This window comes from Engraulis encrasicolus, chromosome 2, assembly GCF_034702125.1.
Source record: "Engraulis encrasicolus isolate BLACKSEA-1 chromosome 2, IST_EnEncr_1.0, whole genome shotgun sequence".
Taxonomy (NCBI): Eukaryota; Metazoa; Chordata; class Actinopteri; order Clupeiformes; family Engraulidae; genus Engraulis; species Engraulis encrasicolus.
The window spans coordinates 5038450-5045438 of NC_085858.1; the positions used below are offsets into that span (position 1 = coordinate 5038450).

At 44.5% G+C, this 6989-nt stretch overlaps 2 long non-coding RNA genes across 3 annotated transcripts; one reads left to right on the plus strand and one right to left on the minus strand.

The window, feature by feature from the left end:
- Positions 1-1325: 1325 nt before the first annotated feature.
- On the plus strand, positions 1326-3157 carry LOC134466222 (uncharacterized). The gene is made up of 3 exons (XR_010038244.1): positions 1326-1560; positions 1996-2164; positions 2613-3157. It is a non-coding gene; the product is annotated as an uncharacterized LOC134466222 (long non-coding RNA).
- LOC134466211 (uncharacterized) lies at positions 2250-6417 on the minus strand. Of its 2 annotated transcripts, XR_010038243.1 has the most exons (5): positions 5850-6417; positions 5486-5578; positions 4057-4196; positions 3557-3690; positions 2250-3432 (listed from the first exon to the last, which is right to left on the minus strand). It is a non-coding gene; the product is annotated as an uncharacterized LOC134466211 (long non-coding RNA). The 2 variants fall into 2 exon arrangements; XR_010038242.1 differs by lacking the exon at positions 5850-6417 and having other exon boundaries at positions 5486-5838.
- Positions 6418-6989: the final 572 nt, after the last annotated feature.

Genomic DNA, 6989 nt, shown 5'->3' on the forward strand with positions numbered 1-6989 from the left:
CTTATACCGTTGTGCAGAAAGTCACAGAGCTGGACTATTTAATGGCAACACCAGACAGAAAAAAATCGTCGTAGTTGTGTCATGTAAACATGCTAAAACCTTACTATACGCGGCCATGCAAATCTGAACCTTCTGACAGTTAAGTGTCTGCTGCGCTGACTGTAGACGCGGTGCCTCGCGCGCCTCCCCAAGTGGCAGTTGGGGAGGACGAGGGAGCACCCGATGACGTGGTGTTGATGCCCAGAAATGTTGAGCGATTTAAATGCATTGTTGATTCATGTGTCTTGTGAACAGCGTGAGGAACTAAAATCTCTAATTTTGTCTTTTTCCTCTCTCTTCTCTGACACGCCCACTTGCACTGACTGGATAGAACACGACATCAAGCTGGTTGGTGAGATCAAGCCAATTAGACAGCGCTTCTATCGTGCCTCACCTGACAAGAAAGGCTTTATGGATGCTGAGGTTCAGTACCTCTTAGATACTAATTTAGCACAGCCCACTAATTCCAGCCGGACGTCCCCATGCTTGCTGGTAGGGAAACCAGATGGTACATTTCGGTTTTGTTCCGATTATAGAAAATTAAACACAGTAACCAAGCCTGACTCCTTTCCACTCCCCAGAAGGGAAGATTGCATTTGTAGTGGGCGAGACCGTTACAGGAAGTAGTTCGACTACGCCACCCCCGGGGGTGGAGCCCCCGGAGGAAATGAATTAGGGGTAGTTACAGATACCCCGGACCAACACACAATGTACCCGCACAATAGATTACCAGGCAAACACAGGTTCGTGCACAATGGAGGCAGAGACAGTGGTGACAATTAATAATTCAAATCTTTATTATTCTTTGCGTTATAAAAATATATTTTTCTCACTCTTTGTAATAAAATATAAAAAGGTACTCACAATTCACAAAGTGCAGTGGGGTGGGTGTGCTGTCGCAATCACCCGCAGATCGATAAACACTTGCCCCAAAGTATGTTCACGTTCACAGTAAAGTGCAGGGGTGGGTGTGCTGCCACCACACCCGCGGATCTGTAAACACCTGCCCCAAAGTATGTTCACTAATTCACAATAGACAACACACCTGGTAGGCCTAAGGCCTTAGAACCCACACTCAGGTTGTCAGACTTTGCCACTAGGGGCTGGCACGGCTAACACAATAGGGCGAATGGCACACCTCAGGATTAACAAAAGAAAAAGTAAAGAAATAGTTCACAACAAACAGAAATAGTTCACGGCAAACAGAAACAACAAGAAATCACAGCAAACCATGCAAAATAAATCAAAATCCAGTAAACACATGCAGTTAAAGGTAGGGTTGGAGATCTTTGAAAAACGGTTCCTGTGAGCTATATTTTTGAAAATACACAGCCCGCCTCTCCCTTCAGCCCTCCCCTCAAAGCCACGCCTTCAAAACACATGAACGCGCATGCAGTCTGTCAAGTGTTCGGATTATCCCGGGAACCCACGAGAGCTCACGAGGCGGGGGGGCGGGTCTAGAAGCCACGACAAAGCGACTAGCCAAGCTAACTTCCAGCCATGGCACTGTCTCCGGCTACGGTAAGAATGTTCAACATCACAATAAACGCACAGGCCGTCATGGTTGCCATTTCAAGAAATATTGATGACAGTAGATGTATACTAGATTAGTTATTGAACTTGACTTGATACGTGTTACTTAGATATCTCATTCTAACTTCCTAACACTGATGACAGATGCTATACTGTCATCCCTAGACAGTAAGCTTAGTTCTAGCCAGTAGCTACAGTACTGACACATGGATTTATTTTGACAGATGTGTACCGCAGTATACATTTTACTATTGTATTTATATATACCCGACACCACAATCCGTAGTGTTTTAGGCTATGACTTCAGATTTCACTTGGGTTGTCGCACGCGCAGACACAGGGACAGAGGGAGTAAAGAAAAACAACCGAACTGATCAACGCTAATGAAATTGTTTTGGCTGACGATATTTTCATATGCTTTAGACCTTCCACGACCACGAGAGCTCCAGCTCTGACTTTCCTGGCCCATCACAATCATAACGACCTAACAGCCCAGTAGGACCGATGGCCAGAGATGGAGGAGGAGGAAGATAGACGCAGCAGAGGTCGGTTTGATTAGGGAGACTCCAACAGAATTGACGCCCTGCTAACTGTAAGGATGTACATTCATCCCTCAATAACATTGTCCTGCTGTATTCCTCCAGATGTGTAAGTATTGTAATGGATGTTATCACAACGGATGTACTCTATATCGCAACACGAGTAGGCTACACGAGTACACCTGTTGTGATAACCATTACAATATTTCTACTCCTATGAGTAGTAGTGTGATATTACATGGTTGTAGGTACACAACACCAGTGGTAGTTCAAGTACATCCATAAAAGCCCATCTACTTCATACATCTGTGTAACCCCTGGCACAACACCAGTTTGTAAGAAATTGACTGAAAACGTTGTATGCATATAATTGGCACATCTTTATTTATATACACAATAATGATTGCTTATGTCCATATTGGTCTTATTGTCAATAGAGTTATTTAGTCCCCATCATCAAATAGAAAATGCACTACATAAAATGTATTTATTGCTTTGCAGGCCTTGATTCAATCATTGAATTTGAAGCAATCCCATCGGTTACTGCAGCGTGCCCTGACCCGTGACCCCAGTTTGATGTTCGACCTGGCACATGACATCTGGTCCTCAGTCACAGCCCAGTAGCACAACCAACCTGGCGCCTCTGCGCAATCTGTAAGGAGATGCCCATGAACATTGAAAGGAAATGCTGTGGTGTTCTCAGTTTTGATAAGACTTTGGGCTGATGTAGGACCAGGTGAGAGAAACGGTCTCTTCAGGCATGCAGCCTGCAGACAGTATGGGGCACTTGAACAGGGCTGACCTTGTAATACACAGTACAATACCCAGGATTAGCCAGGGTTACCCTGCTCCACTAGAGCAATATAAAAGGTTTATACAGAGTACGGTATAAAACACACAAACCGGCAGTGTGCAGACTTTTATTATTTTTCATTATCTGTAGGAGCATTCATCTGTACATCTCACCTTTTTGGTTTGGAACCACGTTTGTCTTGTTACCATTGTTTTTTTCATACATAGAAAATAAATGCAACCTGTCAAATGTTCTTCTGATTGTGGTCTTGTGGAATATATAAATTATGTAACCATGCATTTTCAGTCAGAGAATGAATTAAAAAAAAAAAAGCCACACAGTCAAATTGTGTCCACCAATATTTAATGTCATTGAAATGTATGGACAATTTAAACAATGTATTACACATGACACTAGATACATTACTTTATACTATATTTACAGTTGTCATTACCACACAAAAACTCTGGGAAGGTGGGTAAGTGCAGCAACTGTGAAGGGCCTGGTTTGAGGTTGGAGGCGTCTGTGCTGTAAAAAGATAAACAGAATTAGAAATCACATATCTGACAGTAGCTCCAGTGACATTTTAAATGTAAGTAACCTGGGTTGTTGGGGCAGGGACACCAAAAATAACTCCTTTATCTGGGCTCACCTGGTTGTGAGTGTCTGCGGTCAGCCATCCCTCTTAGGGTAGAAAGTCTTCTGCGCAGGACGGTGCCCTGAAGGTTGACGTTCACAGTATGCAGCCTTCATGTCCTGGAACTTTTATTGTGCAATTTTCCATATCTGTAACAAGCAATGTGTTAGACTATATTAGGGCTTCATTACATCAAATTACACAGCAGGGTTTTACAGGGTGTTGGCTACAGTCCCAGGACCTAAGTGGACTTGTGTGCCTTGCTCAAGTGCACTTCAGCTGTGGATGGAGGTGTAAGTAGGGAGAGGTAAGGATGGGATTTCAACCTGCTTCTCTCTGATCTTAGGACCACCTCTCACCATCAGGTGATGGCTGGCTGCTACCTCAAATTTCATTCATGGCCCTAGTTATGTTCTGTAATCAGCATTGTTTTGACCTTACACAAATAAATGTAAATGCATTCTGCACCATGGGGGGCTGTGAAGACCTTTGAGAATATTTGCAGAACTACATACTGAATTGAGCCATCCGCCTTTCTCTTGGTTGGTGTGTTGAGATGGTGACTGCAGTCCAGGCTTCTTGGATTGGAGGAGAAAAGCTGTGGCTTTTACTGGCATAAGTATGTGGTTGTGGAAGGACCCTGTCGGCTGTTGACCTGAGGGAAAAAAGAGCACAAATTGCATATTAGCACAGAGCCCATGCTTAGACCATAGACAGATAAATCATCTGGCACAATCTGCATGCAACCAACAGAACCTAGAAATAGAAAGATTAGCAGCAATACACAAAGGGGACAAGTATACAAAAACATGCAAAGTGTTCTGATAAGGTGCATGGAGGTAGTCTGTGTTGATTCCAGCAACCTCAAAGACTGAAAAGTGTCCCAGTGTGTTGAATTGAAAACTTGGCGCGTGCGCGCGCACACAGAGGAATATCATAATTTAGTGCAGTGTTTCTCAACAGGGGTGCCGGGGCACCCTGGGGTGCCGTAGGGCCCCCTCAGGGGTGCCGCGGAAACGTGGCTGATAAATAAATTATATAACATAAAACATATTTGTCAAAATTTATAAGTTAATGTTAGTCAGTGGAATCTTTGATCTGCCATTTACGCACAATAAAGTAAATATTGGTCACCCCAGCTGCAACTTTGAACGTAGGTCGTGCTAATGCCACTAATGTGTTACATTCTAAGCTTGTGTGGTATCGGATGTGATGCTATATGGCTACTTGGTTTGGGGTGCCTTGAAATTTTCCATGAATTGAAAGGGTGCCTCGCCTAAAAAAAGGTTGAGAAACACTGATTTAGTGTATCAATTACAACTACAGGATCTGTTCGCTTTTGTCAGATAGAACCATTGTTTTTCAAAGGCAGATCATTCCAAAAAGGATAGTAGTATCTGCAACTGGACGAAATTACACCCACAAACATGAATAAAATAAACTACCAGTGTGCGGTGATTCATTCTTCATTTACTTGGCAGCCTTGATATGTTGTGAAACAGGAGCAAGGAGCAGCTATGGAAACACCACACCTTGGAATGGACAAAGCAGAACATTTCAATATAACCAGGGTAAAACAAATAATGTACCGGCATCTCCATGGGTTCATTCAGTGTAGCCATCACAATAAAGATCTGCCGTGTAGCCGCCATGGTCATTAGGTGGTATTTATCAAATGCAAAACTACCGTCTTCTCAAAAACGACATCAGCGAGTTAACAACATTACACCCACAATCATGTAAACATTTGAAAACCCAAGGCAATCTATTTTGCAATGCTGGAGCGGCGAACAGGTTGTGCTTGTGCTTGCCACTATTACCAGAGTCATACAACAGAGACGTACCAAAGCAAAACATGCAAACGATATATTTTTGTAAACCACTAGAAAGACATGGGCTTTGCTGGTCAAAGTAATGTGTGCGTAAACATGGTAGGTTACTTACTACGGGGTGGATCCGTATTTAGCAACTGAACGCGGATGGAGAAGGGGTGCTTCCGTCCTCCTCCCAGCTGGTTTGTCTGGCTCGTTCGCACAACTAGCAGCAAAACACACAAGAGTAACCGTCTGAGTTACACATAGCAATTCTGAAAACGTGTTCATGTGCACAGAATAAATGCCACAGGGGGGAAAAACACACAAAAATAAAGCAATTGAGGTAGCAGCTATGTTAAGCAAGGTAGCAGGTAGATATGTTGGAGCTTGAGCTAATCCTCTGACCCCTCTCAATGGATACTTGCTTAAAAAAAGACACCACTGTGTCCTAAACCAATTCACAAAATATTATACAGACAAATATATTATCTCACCTCTCGATTAGAAATATGGTCACCAAAGCGTATTTGAAGCCGCTGCCGTAGCCGACATCTGTGTCCAAGAGTGTCAGGTCCCATTTCAAATTTTCAGCCCGTGTTGGAGTCTGGTTTTGCGAGTCCGATGATAATCCAAGGGAGTATGTTATCCTGACATGGTTACCGGTAGTCTAGTGTTCCAAAAGCCAAAGTTCTTCCTGTAGCTCTGCAAAAGCCACCAAAGTTTCCAAGTAGCTCAGCCTGCTGCTAACTCTCGTTACCTTGCTACTAGCCGAGTGATGATGAGCCTTGTCGCGTGTGCATGAATGATGGGGGCGGGGTCGGTCAAGTTCACGAGTCGGTGAACGCGCAGGGAGGAGGGGTGAGTGCTGGCGGTTGATGGACGTGTCAGAAACCAATAGAAGTGATGATGAGTATTACTTCTATTGGTTGCCGTTTTCTTCTGACTACGCCCTCTACACTGGACCAAAAGATTTCGTTTTTTTTCCAAACACTCTATTTCAATGGGTGCTATGGCGTCATGAGGAGTTTTTCAGATGATATGGTAAAATATGTGCCAGAAAAACATCTCCTATCCCACCTTTAAACAAGAAATTAGATAATTGAATGAAATAATGAAAAAAAGGAAATTAGGCACAGCAAACGAAAGAAAACGAAAATCAAAACATGAGGTAAACCAACCCCCGAGGCTCAGCTCAGTGCAGTCCCCTAGGTATCCCCACACTCACTTGTCACTACCTACACACGCACTCACACGCACCAACGTACGCACACGCACACACACTGTGGAATGGCTCACACACCAGCTCACACCGAGCCGAGCGCCCACACACACACACACACACTGAACTAAAGCGCGCCAACGCACACACACACGAATGTCCAATTTCCCGAGGCCGGAGCAGCAGCCTAGATACGGGTTCCCGGCGTCCAGAGGCACCACACAACCGGGGCTAAAAGTCGCTGCTCGTGCACCTAAACGCGTGGTGTGTCTGACCACGGCCACACAGATACAACCCGGAGATGAGGGTGCACCGATGCGCAGCGCAATTCTCACAGTCGGAGTGCCAATACAGAGGTACACGGCCGAGGCGCCGGTAGCGACCACACGCGGCGTGCAGGAGACGGGAAAAGCGC